Source organism: Cetorhinus maximus, chromosome 38 (genome assembly GCF_964194155.1).
Source record: "Cetorhinus maximus chromosome 38, sCetMax3.hap1.1, whole genome shotgun sequence".
Taxonomy (NCBI): domain Eukaryota; kingdom Metazoa; phylum Chordata; class Chondrichthyes; order Lamniformes; family Cetorhinidae; genus Cetorhinus; species Cetorhinus maximus.
In genome coordinates, this window is record NC_135916.1 from 3,988,364 (window position 1) to 4,009,190 (window position 20,827).

The 20,827-nt window shown below is 47.1% G+C and overlaps 4 non-coding genes across 4 annotated transcripts; all 4 read left to right on the forward strand.

The window, feature by feature from the left end:
- The first annotated feature begins 293 nt into the window (after positions 1 to 293).
- trnaa-ugc (transfer RNA alanine (anticodon UGC)) lies at positions 294 to 365 on the forward strand. The gene has a single exon. It is a non-coding gene; the product is annotated as a tRNA-Ala (tRNA).
- Positions 366 to 9,010: 8,645 nt separating this feature from the next.
- On the forward strand, positions 9,011 to 9,082 carry trnaa-cgc (transfer RNA alanine (anticodon CGC)). The gene has a single exon. It is a non-coding gene; the product is annotated as a tRNA-Ala (tRNA).
- Positions 9,083 to 17,405: 8,323 nt separating this feature from the next.
- Positions 17,406 to 17,477, forward strand: trnaa-ugc (transfer RNA alanine (anticodon UGC)). The gene has a single exon. It is a non-coding gene; the product is annotated as a tRNA-Ala (tRNA).
- Positions 17,478 to 20,091: 2,614 nt separating this feature from the next.
- Positions 20,092 to 20,163, forward strand: trnaa-ugc (transfer RNA alanine (anticodon UGC)). Its single transcript has one exon. It is a non-coding gene; the product is annotated as a tRNA-Ala (tRNA).
- Positions 20,164 to 20,827: the final 664 nt, after the last annotated feature.

Below are 20,827 nucleotides of genomic sequence, written 5' to 3' on the forward strand. Positions count from 1 at the left end.
CCGTGACCCCAGTGGATGAGCCTGGGTTTCAATAATACTAATCCAAGCACGTTACCACTGTCTCACTTCGTGAGTGGAAAAGGTCCAATTAAATCATTGCGTGACCTGAAAAGAATGATTTTACTTAATGGTAGAACAGCCACGAAGGGTGAAATGACCTTTAACTAGAAATATGCATTTGTGCTTGTTTATGTTTGTGGTTTTGGTATGTGAGTGATTTCACTGAACAGGGGAACAGACTCGAAATATTAAATACGCTTTAACTATAAATGCATTTGCGGAAACTGGCATGTGGGGATGTAGCTCAGTGGTAGAGCGCATGCTTTGCATGTATGAGGTCCCGGGTTCGATCCCCGGCATCTCCACTTCTCCTTTTGAATGCAGTGGTGCCTTTTGCACACAGTGTGCCCTTGTACACACAGACATGGTAAACTCGCTTCATATGTGCAGAAAGCGAACATTGGTCAACAACTGAATTCAATGAAGAATGCGCCATCTGTCGGAATTGCTTCGAAAAGAGCTGTTCACAGAAGCAAAGCCGCACCTGCGGTTCTTACTTAAGGATTCACAGGTTCTTCCATGAGGACTCACAGTTTATTTTGTGGCTCACCACACTCAGAGTTCAAGCAGTCGTTCAACTGAGCCCATGTCCTCTGCTATAGGGTGCCTGGGTAAGTATCCCGCGGTCAGTAACTAATCCAGAGTATGGTGTCACATTCTAGGCAGCACTCTTTAGGGAGGAGGCGTAGGTTACAGAATAGGTGGCACTGAGGTTATAACCAGGCGCGCTCCCGGGAGAAGGGACTTCAGTTCCGCGGAGGCGGTGCAGAGTCTGAGGCTCTTCGAGGAGGGAATTTTGACAGGAGGTATGATAGTGGCGTTCAAAATCATGAAGGTCGAGGCAGAGTCGATGGGGAAAACAGTCCCCTGTGTTTGAGATGTAGAGAGGTTTCGACATTCATGATCGTATCAGGGGTGATTGTATCGAGATTGGGGGTGATTATATCGAGATTGGGGGTGATTGTATCGAGATTGGGGGTGATTGTATCGAGATTGGCGGTAATTGAATCGAGATCGAGGGTGATTGTATCGAGATCGGGGGTGATTGTATCGAGATCGAAGGTGATTGTATCGAGTTTGGGGGTGATTGTATCGCGTTTGTTGGCGCTTATAACGGGGCCTTGGCCTTATTGGAAACCTGGACGTGGTTGGCACCTTTCCTGTGAATGAAGCCTCTACTTCTCCCTCTCCTAACCACTCTGCCGAGCCTGTCATGGGGCTAGCCTGGCACTTATAACCATATCTCACCTTGAGGTTGCCTTTCACTTCTCTCGCACTTTCTCTTTCTTAGGCTTCCTCACTGTGATCCTCCCTCTCATCCAAAATCCCCCTTCGCCAGCGCTCTCCACGCTATCATCAACATATTGGCGACTAGATATCTTCACTGCTGCTCTCCCTCTGCCACGGCAGTGTGTGACTACTGGCCTCCCTTGACTGCATCTCTAATTCCTCGGATTCTCTTTCCTCTGTACTCGCTGCCCTCTTACCCTCCCTGAACCCCTCTCTCGATGGAAAGTTTCCAATCAGTGTCGCACTCACTCTCTAAGGCCATTTCGATGTCGTACTCTCTCTTAAATCCATTATTTTGCTCTGGCCCGCCACTGTCCCAATACAGCTCCCATCGCTGCTTAACACTAAGGGAGAGAGACGGTTTCATGGTCAACATCACTGGGGGCGCGTTTTCAATTCCACATTTTTGTATCTAAATTTCGATTTGAATCCGTGTCCCCAATGGATGAGACTGGGATCAACAACACTAGTCCAACCACATTACCACTGTCACCGATCATGAGTGAAATAAGTACAAGTAACTCGCTGCTTCACCTGGAAGGAGTGCTATAAGTTTGCAGAAGAACAGGCTGAAAGGGCGAAATGACCTTTTCCTACACATACGCATTTGTGCTTGTTTAGGTGCCCCTGTGTCGTATGCTGTGGTGCAGTTCAGTGTTCCGGCACATCATTCGCATGTATGAGGTCCCTGGTTCAATTCCTGGCATCTGCACTTCACATTCAGGATTCAGTAGTGCACAGCTTCTCACCTTTGAACACCAAAGACATGGCGAATTCGCTTCAGACGTCTGGAGAGCGAACAACCGCCAGCCATGAATTCAATGAAGGCTGCGCCACCTGCTGGACTGGCTGCACACAGAACCAAAACAGAAACTGTGGCTGTTCATGGAGACAACAATGAGGGCCCACAACCGCAGCATAGGCATTTGTATCGTCATTCCTTTGTGTGCTTGGTGACTCACGACACTCACTCAGAGTTTAAGCACTCGTTCAGTCGAGTCCAGGTCCTCGGCTACACAGTGCCTGGGTGTTTGTGGATCCCTCCAGCTCGGGGAGTAAATCAACCTGATTATGCTGTCCAATTCTGGGCAGGACTCTTCAGGAAGAATGCAAAGTTTTCAGACTGAGGTAATAACCAGGGGCGCTCGAGAGACAAGGGGCTTCAGATCCGTGGAGGCGGTGCAGAGTCTGGGGCTTTTCAGTTCGAGGAGGGAATGTTAATAGGAGGTTTGATAGAGGCGTTTAAAATCATGTGGGGTTGAGACACAGTCGATGGGTAGAAACAGATCCCAGTGTTTGAGTTGTAGGGAGGCTATAACAACCATGAATTTATTGGAAGTGATTGTATCGAGATTGGGGGTGATTGCATCGAGGTTGGGGGTGCTGGTATCCAGAATGGCGGTGATTGTATCGAGATTGCGGAAGATTATAACGAGATTGTGGGAAAGTGCATCGAAAGTGAGGGTGATTGTATCGAAATTGTGGTACTTGTACCGAGATTAGGGTGATTGTACCGAGGTTGGGGCTGATTTTATCGAAAATGGCGGTGATTGTATGGAGATTTGGAGCAATTTTATCGAGATTGGGTGAGATTATATCGAGATTGGGGAGATTGTATCGAGGCCTTGGACTTGATGGAAAACTGGACATGGGTTGGTGGCACATTTTCTGCTAACGAATCCTCCACCTCTCCCTCTCCCATCCACCCGGCCCAGATTATCATGGCGCCAATCTGGCACTTATAACCACATCGCACCAGCTACATTTAGACCAGGCCTGATAAGGATTAGTGCTTGTTTATGTTAGTGGTTTTGGTATGTGAGTGATTTCACTGAACAGGAAACGAGGCTTGAAAGGTCAAATACGCTTTAAGTGCAGGTGTATTTACCATGGTTGGCAAGTGGGGATGTAGATCAGTGGAACAGCGCATGCTTTGCATGCCAGAGGTCCCGGGTTCGATCCCCGGCATCTCCCCTCCCCTATGTGCAGAAAGCGAACATTGGTCCATAACTGAAATCAATGAAGAATCCGCCATCTGTCGGAACTGCTTCCAAAAGAGCTGTTGACAGAAGCAAAGCCGCATCCGCCGTTCTTCCTTGAGGTTGCCATGAGGATTCACAGTTTATTTTGTGGCTCACCACACTCAGAGTTCAAGCAGTCGTTCAACTGAGCCCATGCCCTCTGCTACACGGTGCCTGGGTAAGTAACCCGCGGTCAGTAACTAACCCATGGTTAGTTACACCATTGTGACACCACTATGGTGTCACATTCTAGGCAGCACTGTTTAGGGAGGAGGCGAAGGTTTCAGAATAGGTTGCACTGAGGTTATAACCAGGCGCGCTCCAGGGAGAAGGGACTTCAGTTCCGCGGAGGCGGTGCGGAGTCTGAGGCTCTTCGAGGAGGGAATTCTGACAGGAGGTATGATAGAGGCGTTCAAAATCATGAAGGTCGAGGCAGAGTCGATGGGGAAAACAGTTCCCTGTGTTTGAGATGTAGAGAGGTTTCGACATTCGTGATCCTATCAGGGGTGATTGTATCGAGATTGCGGGTGATTGTATCGAGATTGGAGGTGATTGTATCGAGGTCGAGGGTGGTTGTATCGAAATCATGGGATTGTATCGAGATTGGGGGTGAATGTATCGAGCTTGGGGGAGATTGTATCGAGATCGTGTTTGATTGTATCGAGATCGAGGGTGATTGTATCGAGCTTGGAGGTGATTTTATCGAGTTTGTTGGTGCTTATAACGGGGCCTTGGTCTTATTGGAAACCTGCACGTGGTTGGCACCTTCCCTGTGAATGAAGCCTCTACTTCTCCCTCTCCTAACCACTCGGCCGAGACTGTCATGGCGCTAGCCTGGCACTTATAACCATATCGCACCTTGAGGTGTCCTTTCACCTCTCTCGCACTTTCTCTTTCTTAGGCAACCTCACTGTGTTCCTCCCTCTCATCCACATTCCCCCTTCGCCAGCGCTCTCCACGCTATCATCAACATATTGGCGACTAGATAACTTCACTGCTGCTCTCCCTCTGCCACGGCAGTGAGTGACTACTGGCCTCCCGTGACTGCATCTCTAATTCCTCGGATTCTCTTTCCTCTGTAGTCGCTGCCCTCTTACCCTCCCTGAACCTCATTCTCGATGGAAAGTTACCAATCAGTTTCGCAGTCACTCTCTTAGGCCATTTCGATGTCCTGCACTCTCTTAAAACCATTATTTTGCCCACGCCGGCCACTGTCCCGGTACAGCTCCCACCTCTGCTTAACACTGAGGGACACAGACCTGAAAGGATATGGTGAGTAACTTGTTGAGATGTCCACTGCCAGGATTTGTTGGAGCATGTGAAACAATGTAAGTTCGCTCCCTCATCGAATGAAACCATTCACTATTCCAGGACCATGCTGGGTCGCACAGATAGCCCAGGGATTCCATTAACTAATCCATACCTTATTCTGAAACACTCTCGCCGGCCGACACACTCACCCCCAACAACAAGTGCGAGGAGCTGATTGAACTCTTTGTCATTCGGCTTTGGACTGTCCAATGAGCTGCCTCTTCCAGTGTGATCATATTCTGCTATTTTGCTCTCAGACAGCGGCCACCTTTATTCTGCTGTTATCACCTACTCTGGGCGAATGTTTCCTGCCGCAAAGCCACAAAGCATTCGCCTAGGGTATGTGATAACAGCAGAATAAAGGTGGGCGCTGTCTGAGAGCCAAATAGCAGAATGTGTTAGACTGGCAGAGGCGGCTCTTTGGACAGTCCCAAGCCCAATGACAGAGAGTTCCATCAGCACCTCGCACTGATTGTTACGGGTGAGTTTGGAGGCAGGCTAGAGTGTTTCAGAACAGGTAATGGGTGAGTGAAAGGAACAGTCTCGTTGTCCTCTGTTCAATGACACCTTATACATTCAATCTGGCCCGCTATCTAACTCATTCCTCACCTCCTTAGCCCCAGCTGTCCTTCTGTTCTTTTTGTTAAAAAGCACAGAGCCCATCACACCCCTATCTCTCTCCTCTGTTCGGATGAAGACTCATTTTCGGCTCTGAAAGGCAGCTGCTTCTCTCTACACTGGTGCTTCCAGTTCTGACGAGTTTTTCAGCTCTTTCTGTTATAATTTCAGCTTCCAAAGGCTAAATTGTTATCACCCTCTTTCTGTCCACCAACACTTCTTTAGGCCTATTACTTCTGAACCTTGTGTGCATGTGCAGTCCAGAAGGGGGATGCAGGAGTTGCTGTCAGTGACTCTCCAGGGAGGGCGCTGTTGAGCTGCTCCAAGAACCGAGGAACTCATCAAGTCCATGAGCATCGCCTCCTGTTCTCTGGGGTCCTCTTCCCATGAAATTGCTGAACACCCAACTTCCCATCCTGGCTCCCTGATCAGTCAATGTTGTTCAGGGTTCTTTCCCGAGGCACCACCTTCCGTTTCAAACCTGTTTAGTCATGTCACTTCTCGAGAAAATGTCGATATAATGAACTCTCTGCACCTGAAAGACACCGCTCCCATCTCCAATCTCCCTCAGCTCTCCAAAATCCCTGAATGTATTTCTGTCTTCAAAACATTTGTCCGTAATTTCCCGAGCTTCATGTTTGTAATTCTCCACGTGGGATTCAGCCTTTGATATCCATTCGAAAAGAAGCCATTGCATATTCACCAGCGACTTCATACGTGGCAGTGACAAGAGTAAACGATGCACAATTAACTTTAAGACTCGAAAATGGCTGATACATCGAATTTCTTCATAGGATAGGCACTTTGAAAAAAAAGTGCTGGGCAATTCTCAGCTATCCTCATCTGTGCGGTTAGAAACAGAATTTACATTTCACCTTCAATATGACGTTTCTTCTGAAATCAGGAGTGGTGGAATTCTGTGGGTTTTCGGCTGTTGGAGGCAAGGTGAGGTGGAAGGTTGAACAGGGAAAAGAGGGTCATGGATTGATTAGAGGGCTGGGGACATTAAATTACAAAGATGCCATGGAACAAATGGGAAAGAGAGGGGGAATGGTCTGAGTGAAGGTACAAAGCATTGGTCCAGAGCAGGTGTTAATGCTGCTTAAAGGTCAGCGCTGTCTGAAAGCAAAATAGCAGAATGTGTTAATAGGAGAATAAAGGTCAGAGCTGCCTGAAAGCAAAACATGAGAAGATGATATAGACTGACAATCTGGGAAAATAATACAAATAGAGGACAAAGTTCATGGTCTGAAGATGTTGAATTCAGTTTTGAGTCCATAAGGCTGGAAAACGCCAAATTGGAAAATGAGGTTCTTTTCCCACTGCTTTGTTGGGCTACACTTGAACATTGAATCAGGCCGAGGACTGAAATGTGACCATGAGAGCAAGAGGCTGGACTGGAATAGCATCCGGGGCGGGGCCATGTTTGTGGACTGAGCAGAGATGTTCTACAAAGTGATCACGCAGCCTGTTTTCAGTCTTCCCAAAGTAGAGGAGTCCACACTGTCAGCAGCGAATAAAATGGACTAATTTTCTATTTCCATTGTTCTTTCATGGGATGTGGGTGTCACTGGCAGGATGTGCCTTTATTACCAGTCCCTAATTGCCCTTGAACTGAGTGACTTGCTGGGCCCTTTCAGAGGGCAGTTTAGAGTCAACCACATACCTATGTGTGGAAAGTCACAATTCAGGCAGGCCTGATAAGGATAAAGGTTTTTCTTCCCTGAAGGTTGTTCGTGAACGAGATGGGTTTTTACATCAATGGATGGCGGTTTCATGGTCACCGTTACTGGGAGATGAGTTTTCAATTCCACATTTTGGTCCCTAAATTTCGACTTGAAACCGTGTCCCCAGTGGATGAGCCTGGGGCTCAACCTTATAATGTAACCACATTACAACTGTTACCCTTTGTGAGTGCAAGAGGAACAAGTAAGTAGTTGCTTCAGCTGAAAGGAGTATTTTTCCTTAATTGTAAAACATTTTCGGACGATGAAATTGCCTGTAACTACACAGAAATAGAAATACCTGGAAAATCTCAGTAGGTCTGACAGCATCTGCAGAGCGGAATACAGTTCACATTTCGAGTCCATAAAACACTTCATCAGAACTGAGGAAAATAGAAATGAGGTGAAATATAAGCTGGTTGAGGGGGTGGCACAGGTAGAGCTGGAAAGAGGACCAGTGACAGGTGGAGGCAACGAAGAGATTGCCAAATATTTCATAGACAAAAGGACAAGGGGGTGTCGGCAGTCTCCATTTGTGCTTGTTTATGTACAACATTTTCGCATGTGGTGATGAGGCTCAGTGATAGTTTGCATGTTTTGCATGGTCCCGGGTTAAATCCCCGGCATTTGCACTTTTAAATGCAGAGGTGCACAGCTTCTCACCTTCACACACACAGACATGGTAAACTCGCTTCATATCCGCGGAAAGCGATCATTCGCCAGCATCCAAATTCAATGACGGATGCGCCACCAAGGTGCAGGCAAAGTGGAACAAATAAAGAGGGTCATGAATTGGTTAGAGGGCTGTGGAGATGAAATTACAAAGACGCAATTGAACAAAAGACAAAGAGAGGGGGAATGGTAATAGTAATGGAAAAAAAAACTTTGGTCTAGAGAAGGTGTTAATAGCGTATTGAAGATCAGCGCTGTCTGAAAGCAAAATAGCAGATTGTGTTAAATGGAGAATAAAGGTCAGTGCTGCCTGTATGCAAAACATGAGAACAAGATATAGACTGACAATCGAGGAAAATAATACTAATAGGGGACAGAGTTGATCACATGAAGATGTTGAGGTCAGTGTTGGGTCCATAAGGTTGGAAGATGCCTAATTGGAAGATGAGGTTCTTTTCCCACAGCTTTGTTGGGCTTTATTGGGACATTGCATCAAGCGGAGGACTGAAATGTGAGCATAAGAACAAGATGCTGGACTGGAATAGCAACCCGGGCGGGGCCATGTTTGCGAACTGAGCAGAGATGTTCTACAAAGTGGTCACCCAGCCTGTGTTGAGTCTTCCCAAAGTAGAGGAGTCCACACTGCCAGCAGCGAATGAAATGGGCTAATTTTATATTTCGTTTGATCTGTCATGGGATATGGATTTCACTGGCAAGTCCTGCATTTGTTACCCAACCCTAATTGCCCTTGAACTGAGTGAGTTGCTGGACCCTTTCTGAAGGCAGTTAAGAGTCAATCACATACCGATGTGTGGAAAGTCATAAGTCGGCCAGGCCTGATATGGATGAAATTTTCCTTCCCTGAAGGATGGTAGAGGTACAAATAAATCGCTGTCTCACTTGTCAGAAGTCATTTTACGCAATAGTAGAACGGGCTCGAAAGGTGAAATGGCCTTTAACATTCGCATGTGTGAGGTCCCGAGTTCGATCCCTGCTATCTACCCTTCACCTTCTGAATGCAGCGGTGCACAGCTTCTCAGCTTTATACACACAGAAATGTAAACTCACTTCAAACATGCAGAAAGTGAATTCAATGAACGGTGCACCATCTGTCAGAATGGCTTCAAAATAGAACTGTTCACACAAGCAACCTGTGGTTGTTCATTGAGACAACCATGAGGGCCAGCAGCCACTGGTTTGTGCCATCAGTCTTTTGTGTCTCAGGACAGTCAGAGCGTCACTCGGCTCAGGGCGAAATGACCTTTGCCTACACGTATGTATTTGTGCTTGTTTACGTCAGTGTGGGTGGTATGTGGGGATTTAGCTCAGTGGTAGAGCGCATGCTTCGCATGTATGAGGTCTCGGGTTCGATCCCCGACATCTCCACTTTACATTTTGGATGCAGCAGTTCAGGGCACAGCTTCTGACCTTTGCACACAAAGACATGGCAATCTCGCTTCATATGTGCGGAAAACGAACATCCTCCAGCAACCGAATTCAATAAAAGATGCGCCATTTATTGGAATGGCTTCCAAACAGAGCTGTTCACAGAACCAAAACCTAACCTGTGGTTGTTCATTGAGACAAACATGATAGACATGACCAAAACAGTACTTTTGGTTGTTCATTGACTCAACAATGAGGGCCCACAGACACACAATAGACATTTGAGCCGTCAGGTTTATGTGTGTTTGGCGACTCACGACAGTCACTCAGAGCACTCGTTCAGGAGAGTCCACGTCCTCAGCTACACGGTGCCGGGGTGTTTGTGGATCCCTCCAGCTCAGGGAGTAACTTAACCAGAGTATGGTGTCCCATTCTGGTCAGGGCGCTTTAGAAAGGATGTGAAGGTTTCAGTATGTTTTACATTGAGGTTATAACCAGGGGCGCTCCAGAGACAAGAGGTTTCAAATCCGCGGAGGTGGTGCACGGTCTGCGGGGCTTTTGCTCTTCGAGGAGAGAATGTTGACAGGAGGTTTGACAGAGGTGTTCAAAATGATGAGTGGTCTAGACAGAGTCGATGGGTCGAATCAGTTCCCAGTGTTTGAGATGTCGGGTGGTTTCGACATACGTGAACTTGTTGGGGGTGATTGTACCGAGATTGGGGGTGATTGTAACAAGATTGGTAGTGATTGTATTGAGAATTGGGGGTAATAGTATCGAGGTTGGGGGTGATTTTATCGAGATTGTGGTGATTGTTTCGAGATTGTTTGTGATTGTACCAAGATTGGGAGTGATTACATCGAGATTCGGGGTGATTCTATCGAGATTGTGATGATTTTAACGAGGCCTTGGTCTTGATGGGAAGCTGACATGGTTGGATGGCACCTTCCCTGTGAATGATGCCTCCACTTCCCCCTCTCCCATCCACCCAGCCCAGCCTGTCATGGCGCCAGCCTGACACTTATAACCACATCGCACCTTGGTGTGTTCTTACACTTCTCTTTCACTTTCTCCTTCTTTGGCAAACTCTCTGTGCTCCTCCCCTCTCATCCAAACCCCCCCTTCGTCAGCCCTCACCAAATTATCATCAAATCGTTGGCACCTAGATATCTTCACTGCTGCTCTCCCTCAGCCCCTGCAATGTGTGACTTCTCGCCTCCCGTGACTGCACCTCCAGTGCCTCGTATCCTGTCTCCTCTGTGCTCGCTGCCCGCTTACCCTCCCTGAACACCTCTCTGGATGGAATGGTACCAATCAGTTTCGCAGGCAGTCCCTTGGTCTTGCCATCTTCAATGTCCTGCTCTCTGTTAAAGCAATGACTCTCCTCACGCCGGATACCGCCGCAGTACAACCCATTTCTCTGCTTAACTCCAAGCGACAAAGATCTGAAAGGATATGTTGTGTAGCCGGTTGAGATGTCCACTTCCAGGGTTTGTCTGGAGCATGTGAAAGAATGCAAGGTCATCGAATGAAACCATGCACTATTCCAGGAGCATGCTGGGATACAGAGATAGCACTGGGCTTCCATTCATTAATCGATTCACTACCTTATCCTGAAACACTCTCGCCTGCCTCCACACTCAACTCCAACAATAAGTGCGATGAGCTGATGGAACTCTTTGTCACTAAGCTTGGGTCTCGCCAATGAGCTGCCTCTTCCAGTACTAACACATTCTGCTCTTTTGCTCTAAAACAGCGCCCACCTTTATTCTGCTATTATCACCTAATCTAGGCAAATGTTTTGTGCCTTTAATAGAATCATTGGCATTCATTTTGTCTTGTTTTCAATGACACCTTTTTCATTCAGTCTGCCCCGCTATCTATCTTATCCCTCACCTCCTTAGCCGCAGTCGTGCTTCTGCCCTTCTTTTCAACAGCAGAGAACCCATCACTGCCCTATCTCTCTCCTCTGTTCCGAAGATGACTCATTTCCGGCTCTGAAACCACCTGCTCCTCTATCCACTGGTGCTGCCGGCTCTGACGTGTTTTCCAGCTCTTTCTGTTTTCGTTTCAGCTACCAAGGGCTAAATATTTTTTACACTCTTTCTATCCGCCAATACTTCTTTAGGCCTATCATTTCCAAAGCATTTGTACATTTGCAGTCAGACAGGGGATTGCAGGAGGTGCTGTCAGTGACTCTCCAGGGAGGGCGCTGTTGAGCTGCTCCGAATACCAGGGAACTCTTCCTGTCCATGAGCCCCGCCTCCTCTTCCCTGAGTTCTGTTCCCACTAAACTGCTGACCACCCAACTGCCCACGCTGGCTCCCAAGTCAGTCTATATCTTTCACGTTTCTCTCCTGAGGCACCATCCTCCGTTACAAACTTGTTTAGTCATGTCACTTCCAAAACAATGTAGAGATAATGAACTCTCTGCACCTGCAAGACACCGCTCCCATCTCCAATTTCCCTCTCCTCTGCAAAGTCCCTGAAAGTGTTGCCGCCTTTAAAAGCTTTGCCTATAATTTATCGAGCTCCATGTTTCAAATTCTCCATGTGGGATGCAGCCCTTGTTACCCAATCAAAAAGAGGCCATTGCAAATTCTCAAGCGACTCCATGCGTGGCAGTGACAAGGGTAAACGGTGCACAATTACCTTTATAACTGGGAAATGGCAGATACATGGCATTTCTTCACAGCACAGACACTTAACGGCAGAAATAAAAATAAAACAGAAAGTAGTTGAAATGCTCAGCAAGTCTGTCTGCAACAGTGGAGAGAGAAAGATAGTTAACATTTCACCTTCAATATGAATCTTCTTCGGAATTGATAAGAGGGAGAATGTTCTGGCTTTTCGGCTGTTGAGAACAAGGTGTTGGCAATGTGGAGGAAATAAAGAGGGACATGAAATGGTTAGTGGGCTGTGAAGGTTAAATTGCAAAGACAACACGGAACAAAGGAGAGGAAAAATCGTTGTTGTAAAGGAAGAAAGCATTGGTCCAGAGCAGATGTAAATAGCAGATTAAAGGTCAGCGCTGTCTGAAGGCAAAAGACTGTGCTAATAGGAGAGTAAAGGTCAGTGCTGCCTGAAAGCAAAATATGAGAAAATGATATAGACAGACAATTGGGGAAAATAATACGAATAGAGGACAGAGTTGATGGTCCCAAGATGTTGAGCTCAATGTTGAGTCCACAAGGCTGGAAGACGCCTAACTGGAAGATGAGGCTCTTACCCCCCAGCTTGTATTGGGCTTCACTGGAACATTGCAGGAGTCCGAGGGCAGAAATGAGAGCACGAGAGCAAGATGCTGAACTGGAATTGCAAGCGACCAGAAGGCCGGAATCATGCTTGTGTGGATGAACAGAGATGTTCCGCAAAGCCTGTGCTGAGTCTTCCCAAAGTTTCCACACTTTCAGCATCGAATACAATGAGCGTAATTTATATTTATTTTGTTCTTTTATGGGATGTGGGCGTCACTGGCAAGACCTGCTTTTGTTACCCATCCCTAATTGCCCTTGAACTGAGTGACTAGTTGGGCCATTTCAGAGGGCAGTTAAGAGTCATCCACATACCAATGTGTGGAAAGTCACAACTAGGCTTGGCCTAATAAGGATGAAGGTTTTCCTTCCCTGAAGGATTTAAGTGAACTAGATGGGTTTTTACAACAATCGATGGCCGTTTCATGGTCACCGTCACTTGGGGGCGAGTTTTCAATTCCACATTTGGGTACTTAAATCTCGATTTGAATCCGTGTCCCCATTGGATGAGCCTGGAATTGAACAATACCAATCCAACCACATTACCACTTTCACAGATCGTGAACGAAAGAAGTACTAGTAAATCGCTGCTTCAGCTGGAAGGAGTGTTTTTAGTTTGCAGTAGAACAGACTCAAAGAGCGAAATGAGCTTTTCCTACACGTGTGTATTTGTGTTTTTTTATGTCCGCCCATATGGTATGTGGGGATGTAGCTCAGTGGTAGAGTGCATGCTTCGCATGTATGAGGTCCTGGGTCCGATCCCTGGCATCACCGCTTCACATTTTGGATGCAGCAGTGCACAGCTTCTCACCTTTGGACACCAAAGACATGGCAAATTCGCTTCCTATGTGCGGAAAGTGAACAAGCGCCAGCAACCAAATTCAATGAAGGATGCACCATCTGTTGGAACGGCTTCCGAACAGAGCGGTTTACAGAACCAAAGCAGCACCTGTTGTTGATCATTGAGACAAACATGAGAGACTATAGACATAACCAAAGCACATGCGGCAAAGCACAAACAACCTGCGGTAGTCAATTGAGACAACAATGAGGGCCCACGGCCACACAATAGACACTGGTGACTCACGACACTCACTCAGAGTTTAAGCACTAGTTCAGTAGAGTTCAGGTGCTCAGCTGCACGGTGCCTGGGAGTTTGTGGATCCCTCCAGCTCGGTAAGGAACTCACCCAGAATGGATATCCCATTTTAGGCAGCACTCTTTAAGAAGAATGCGAAGGTTTCAGAATGGGTTGCACTGAGGTTATAACCAGGGGCGCTCCAGAGACAAGGGACTTCAGGTCCGCAGAGGTGTTGCCGAGTCTTGGGCTTTTCCCCTTTTAGAGGGAATGTTGAGAGGAAGTTTGACAGAGGCGTTCAAACTCATGAGAGGTCTAGAAAGAGTCGATGGGAAGAAGCAGTTCCCAGTGCTGTGATGAAGGGAGGTATTGACATCCATGAACTTATTGGGGCTGATTGCATCGAGATTGGGTTGATTGTATCGAGAATGAGGGTGATCCTATCGAAATTGGGGGTGATTTTATGGAGATTGGAGTGTTTGTATCAAGGTTGGGGGTTGACTTTCAAGATTGGGGATGATTGTATCGAGATTGGGGTGAGTGTATCGGGATTGGGGAGATTGAATCGAGATTGCGGGTGATTGTATCGGGATGGGGATGATTGTATCGAGATTGGGCTGATTATATCGAATTTTGGGGCGATTGTACCAAGATTGGACGTGTATATATCGAGACTGGGGAGATTCTATCGATATTATGGGTGATTGTGCCGAAATTGGGATGATTGTACCGAGATGGTAGTGATTGTATCGAGGCCTTGATATTGATGGAAACCTGACATGGGTCGCTCGCAACGTTCCTGTGAATGAAGCCTTCTCCTCTCCATGCTCCATCCACACAGCCCAGCCTGTCATGGTGCCAGGCTGGCACTTATAACCACGTCGCACCTTGGTGTGTCCTTTCACTTCTCTCGCACTTTCTCCTGAGGCAACTTGACTGTCTTCCTGCCCTCTAATCCAAAATCCCTCTTCGCCAGCCCTCACCAAATTATCATCAAACCGCTGGCACCTAAATATCTTCACTTCTGCTCTCCCTCAGCCTTAGGAATGTGTGACTTCTCGCCTCCCGTGACTGAATTTCCAACTCCTCGTATTCTCTCTCCTCAGTGCCCGCTGCCATCTTACCCTCCCTGAACCCCTTTCTCGATGAATAGTAACTAATTAGATTCGCGGTCAGTCTCTTGGCCTTGCCATCTTTGATGTCCTGCTCTCTGTTAAAACCAAGACATTCCTCACGCCCGCCACTCTCCCATCTCCCATCTCCACTTAACTAAATGGGACACAGACTTGAAAGGATATGGCGAGTAACTGGTTGAGATGTTCACTGCCAGGGTGTCTCTGGAGCATGTAAAACATTATAAACTCCCTCTCTCATCGAATAGGACCATTCATTCTTACAGGACAAGACTAGGATACACAGGTAGACCCGGACATGCTTTCCCTAATTCATAACTTATTCTGAAACACTCTCGCCTGCCTCCACACTCACCTCCAAAAACAAGTGCGAAGAGCTCATGGAACTCTTTGTCATTAAGCTTGGGACTCTCCAATCATTTGCCTCTTCCAGTACTTCCGAATTCTGCTATTTTGCTTTCAGACAGTGCCCACATTAACTCTGCTATTATTACCTAATCTGGGCCACTGCTTTGTTCCTTTAAAACAATCATTAGCACTCGCTTTGCCTTGTGTTCAGTGAGATCTTTCCATTCAATCCACCGCGCCCTTTAAATTATCCCTGACCTCCTGAGACCCAGCCGCTCCCCCGCAGTTTTATTCAAAAGCACAGAGCCCATTATATCCCTATGTCTCTCTTCTGCTCGGAAGAAGACTAATATTCGACTCTAAAAACTAACTGTTTCTCTCTCCACAGATGCTGCCGGCCGTGCCGAGATTTTCAAGCTTTTTCTGTTTTTATATCAGTTTCCAAGGACTCAATATTTTCCGCCTTCTTTCTACCCATCCACATTTCTAAAGGTCTATTAGTTCCTAAGCGGGTGTTTCTTTACTGTGGTTCAGCGGGAAAGCACATGATTTGTATAGTTGAAGTGCTGGGTTCCGTCCTTAACATCTCCATGATGGCAATTTTAGACCAAAATTGGGGAGATTCTTTTCAACCATCTCATTTTTACAAGTAAAGGCTCGATAAAACCCCATGAATAAAACCCCGTCCCAAAACCCCTCGCCCCACCTGTCTCTGCCTTCCACCCAGAACGGTCTGTTATGGTTTTTGTCTGGCACTTATCACAACCTCACAACTTCCTCTGAAGAAGAGTCGTTCGGACTCGAAATATCAACTTTGTTTCTCTCTCCACAGATGCTCTCAGGCCTGCTGAGTGTTTCAAATATATTCTGTTGTTATTTCAGATTTCCAGCATCCGCAGTGTAATGCTTCTATCACCGCTTGCTCTGCCCTTTTACTTCTCTGTGGCTTTCTCGTCAATTCACAATCTCGCCTTGCTCATACCCCTCCCTCCTCATTAAACCCCCATTCCCTCCGGTCCACCAAATTACCATCAAAACCTTCTCACCGACAAATCTTCACTGCGTTTCTCCCTCAGCCTCTTCAATAGCCGCTGCTTACATTCGCGACTCCACCCGAATAATGCGTGCTCTCTCTGCTCTGAGATCACAACCCTCTTATCCACCCCCACCCCCTTGATCCCTCCCTAGATGGAAATTCCCCAACCTGATTACCCCACTGACCTTGGCACCTTTGATCTACTGGTCCCTATTCAAACCATTCCTATATCTCTCCCTGGGCACTCTGCTGGTACAGCACTCATTTCTGCTTAACTCCCAGGGACACACGCCTGAAAGTAGATCACAGACAGCTCTTTGAGGCCACCAGGTCTGTCTGAGGATTCCTATGATTAATAGATACCCCCTGACGGCCTTTCTGTTATCGAAACTTTTTTGTGTAACACCGCCCCCTTTCTCTTCCAGCTTCACCTCAAGCAACAAGGGCGTGGAGCTCCTAGACTAGATGGCAATAAGATTGAGAGCATAACTCCAGCTATTGCGCCCCTCCATTTGTATTTAGCCATTGTTGGTGTGCTATGCTCACTGCCAGTGATTGGTTGAGCCTGGCTATTGTCTCACACCAAAGGAATTGTCCACCACAGAATCTCCCAGAAGTTGAGTTGATGGCATGGAGTTGACATCTGAAGCATTGTAACAGATACTGCAAATATAATTCCTCCACGCTTAGAAACCAGCGTCATCCCTGCATATCGCTAATATATATACATATATATGTATTTTTTTATATATATATATATATATATATATGTAACATACACTCACACACACAAACACACACACACACGTGTGTATACATACACACATACACACACACACTTGCAACTTTAGGATAAAGAAAGAGGAACTTTGCATATATATATATATACAAAGTTCCTCCTCCTTTATCCTAAAGTTGAATTCCCATCATCCTCCTCTGATGCCAGGGAGACCCAACTTATCTTCCCTCTACTCTGTCCTCAGCAGACTGCTAAACACTCACTATCCTTCCTGGCTCCCATCTTTTGTGATATTGTTCAGCGTTTTCTATCCTCAGGGATTGTCCTTCTCTCCTTCAAAGGCGCTTCTAACATCCTACTTGACCCTCACCCCTTCCCCACCAAATGAACAGATGTGAAATCTACACTCCTTGAAACCAGTGACCCCCATCTCCAGTCTCCCCGTCATCTCCATCCACCATGAATATGCAGAGCCCCCAAAATCACGCATCCCCGCATCCACCGCCCCCAAAGCCTTCTCCAACATGACTGAATCTCTACGTTTCTATATTTTCAATTGGCCTTCTGCCCCTGTCAGTGCATGGAAAGGGAACAGATCAGCGTCGTTGATGAAATGACGTCTACCTGTGACAAAGATAATAAAATATCTCCACAAACTGTGACAGGGGCGGATAAATCAAAGCGTGGTATCCAAAGAGAAACTGAAACTAGAACAGGCACAGAAATTAACCAGAATTTGGGGATGTAGCTCAGTGGTAGGGCCCATGCTTTGCATGTATGAGGTCCCGGGTTCGATCCCTGGCATCTCCACTTCTCCTTTTGAATGCAGTGGCGCCATTTGTACACAGTGTGCCGTTGTACACACAGACATGGTAAACTCGCTTCATATGTGCAGAAGGCGAACATTGGTCAACAACTGAATTCAATGAAGGAAGCGCCGTCTGTCGGAATTGCTTTCAAAAGAGCTGTTCACAGAAGCAAAGCCGCACCTGCGGTTCTTCCTTGAGGTTACCATGAGGATTCACAGTTTATTTTGTGGCTCACCACACTCAGAGTTCAAGCAGTCGCTAAATTGAGCCCATGTCCTCTGCTACACGATGCCTGGGTAAGTAACCCGCAGTAAGTAAGTAACCAAGAGTATGGTGTCATTCTAGGCAGCACGCTTTAGGGAGGAGGCGAAGGTTTCAGAATAAGTTGCACTGAGGTTATAACCAGGCGCGCTCCAGGGACAAGGGACTTCAGTTCCACGGAGGCGGTGCAGCGTCTGAGGCTCTGCGAGGAGGGAATTTTGACAGGAGGTATGATAGAGGCGTTCATAATCAAGAAGGTCGAGGCAGAGTCGATGGGGAAAACAGTTCCCTGTGTCTGAGATGTAGAGAAGTTTCGACATTTACGATCCTATCAGGGGTGATTGTATCAAGATTTGGGGTGATTATATCGAGATTGGGGGTGATTGTATCGAGATCGAGGGTGATTGTATCGAGATTGAGGGTGATTGTATGGAGTTTATTGGTGCTTATAACGGGGCCTTGGCCTTATTGGAAACCTGAACATGGTTGGCCCCCTCCCTGTGAATGAAGCATCTAGTTCTCTCTCTCCTTATCACTCAGCCGAGCCTGTCATGGCGCTAGCCTGGCACTTATAACCATATCGCACCTTGAGGTTTCCTTTCACTTCTCTCGCACTTTCTCTGTCTTAGGCAACCTCACTGTGTTCCTCCCTCTCATCCAAAATCCCCCTTCGACAGCGCTCTCCACGCTATCATCAACATATTGGCGACTAGATATCTTCACTGCTGCTCTCCCTCTGCCACGGCAGTGTGTGACTACTGGCCTCCCGTGACTGCATCTCTAATTCCTCGGATTCTCTTTCCTCTGTACTCGCTGCCGTCTTACCCTCCTTGAACCCCTCTCTCGATGGAAAGTTTCCAATCAGTTTCGCACTCACTCTCTAGGCCATTTCGATGTCCTGCTCTCTCTTAAAACATTTATTTTGCTCTCGCCTGCCACTGTCCCAATACAGCTCCCATCTCTGCTTAACAGTAAGAGAGACAGACGGTTTCATGGTCAACATCACTGGGGGTGAGTTTTCAATTCCACATTTTTGTATCTAAATTTCGATTTGAATCATTGTCCCCAATGGATGAGACTGGGATCAACAACACTAGTCCAACCACATTACCACTGTCACCGATCATGAGTGAAATAAGTACAAGTAAATCGCTGCTTCACCTGGAAGGAGTGCTTTCAGTTTGCAGCAGAACAGGCTGAAAGGGCGAAATGACCTTTTCCTACACGCAGGCATTTGTGCTTGTTTAGGTGCCACTGTGTCTTATGTTGGGGTGCAGTTCAGTGTTCCGGCACATCATTCGCTTGTATGAGGTCCCTGGTTCAATTCCTGGCATCTGCACTTCACATTCAGGATTCAGCAGTGCACAGCTTCTCACCTTTGAACACCAAAGACAGGGCGAATTCGCTTCAGACGTCTGGAAAGCGAACAACCGCCAGCCATGAATTCAATGATGGGTGCGCCACCTGCTGGACTGGCTGCGCACTGAACCAAAACTGAAACTGTGGTTGTACATCGAGACAACAAGTAGGGCGCACAACCGCAGCATAGGCATTTGTGCCGTGAGTCCTTTGTGTGCTTGGTGACTCACGACACTCACTCAGAGTTTAAGCACCCGTTCAGTCGAGTCCAGGTCCTCGGCTACACAATGCCTGGGTGTTTGTGGATCCCTCCAGCTCGAGGAGTAAATCAACCTGATTATGCTGTCCCATTCTGGCCAGGACTCATTAGGAAGAATGCAAAGATTTCAGACTGAGGTTATTATCAGGGGCGCTCGAGAGACAAGGGGCTTCAGATCAGTGGAGGCTGTGCAGAGTCTGGGGCTTTTCCGTTTGAGGAGGGAATGTTAATAGGGGGTATGATAGAGACGTTTAAAATCATGTGGAGTTGAGATACAGTCGATGGGGAGAAACAGATCCCTGTGTTTGAGTTGTAGGGAGGCTATAACAACGATCAATTTATTGGAAGTGATTGCATCGAGGTTGGGGGTGCTGGTATCCAGAATGGCGGTGATTGTATCGAGATTTGAAGCAATTTTATCGAGATTAGGGGAGATTATATCGAGATTGGGGAGATTGTATCGAGGCCTTGGACTTGATGGAAAACTGGACATGGGTGCGTGGCACCTTCTTTGTGAAGGAAGCCTCCACCTCACTGTCTGCAGCCCAGACTGTCATGGTGCCAGCCTGGCAGTTATAACCACATCAAACCAGCTACTTTTAGGCCAGGCCTGATAAGGATTTGTGCTTGTTTATGTTAGTGGTTTTGGCATGTGAGTGATTTCACTGAACAGGAAAACAGGCTTGAAAGTTCAAATATACTTTAACTAAACATGCATTTACCATCGTTGACATGTGGGGATGTAGCTCAGTGGTAGAGCGCATGCTTTGCATGTATGAGGTCCCGGGTTGGATCCCTGGCATCTCCACTTCCCCTTTTGAATGCAGTGGTGCCATTTGCACACAATGTGCCCTTGTGCACACAGACATGGTAAATTCTCTTCATATGTGCAGAAGGCGAACATTGGTCAACAACTGAATTCAATGAAGGAAGCGCCATCTGTCGGAATTGCTTCTAAAAGAGCTGTTGACAGAAGCAAAGCCGCACCTACGGTTCTTCCTTGAGGTTGCCATGAGGATTCACAGTTTATTTTGTGGCTCACCACACTCAGAGTTCAAGCACTCGTTCAGCTGAGCACATGTCCTCTGCTACACGGTGCCTGGGTAAGTAACCCCTGGTCAGTAACTAACCCAGAGTATGGTGCCACATTCTAGACAGCACTCTTTAGGGAGGAGGCGAAGGTTTCAGAATAGGTTGCACTGAGGTTATAACCAGGCGCGCTCCAGGGAGAAGGGACTTCAGTTCCGCGGAGGCGGTGCAGAGTCTGAGGCTCTTCGAGGAGGGAATTTTGACAGGATGTATGATAGAGGCGTTCAAAATCATGAAGCTCTAGACAGAGTCGATGGGAAAAACAGTGCCCTGTGTTTGAGATGTAGAGAGGTTTCGACATTCATGATCGTATCAGGGGTGGTTGTATCGAGATTGGAGGTGATTGTATCGAGATTGGGGGTGATTGTATCGAGATCGCGGGT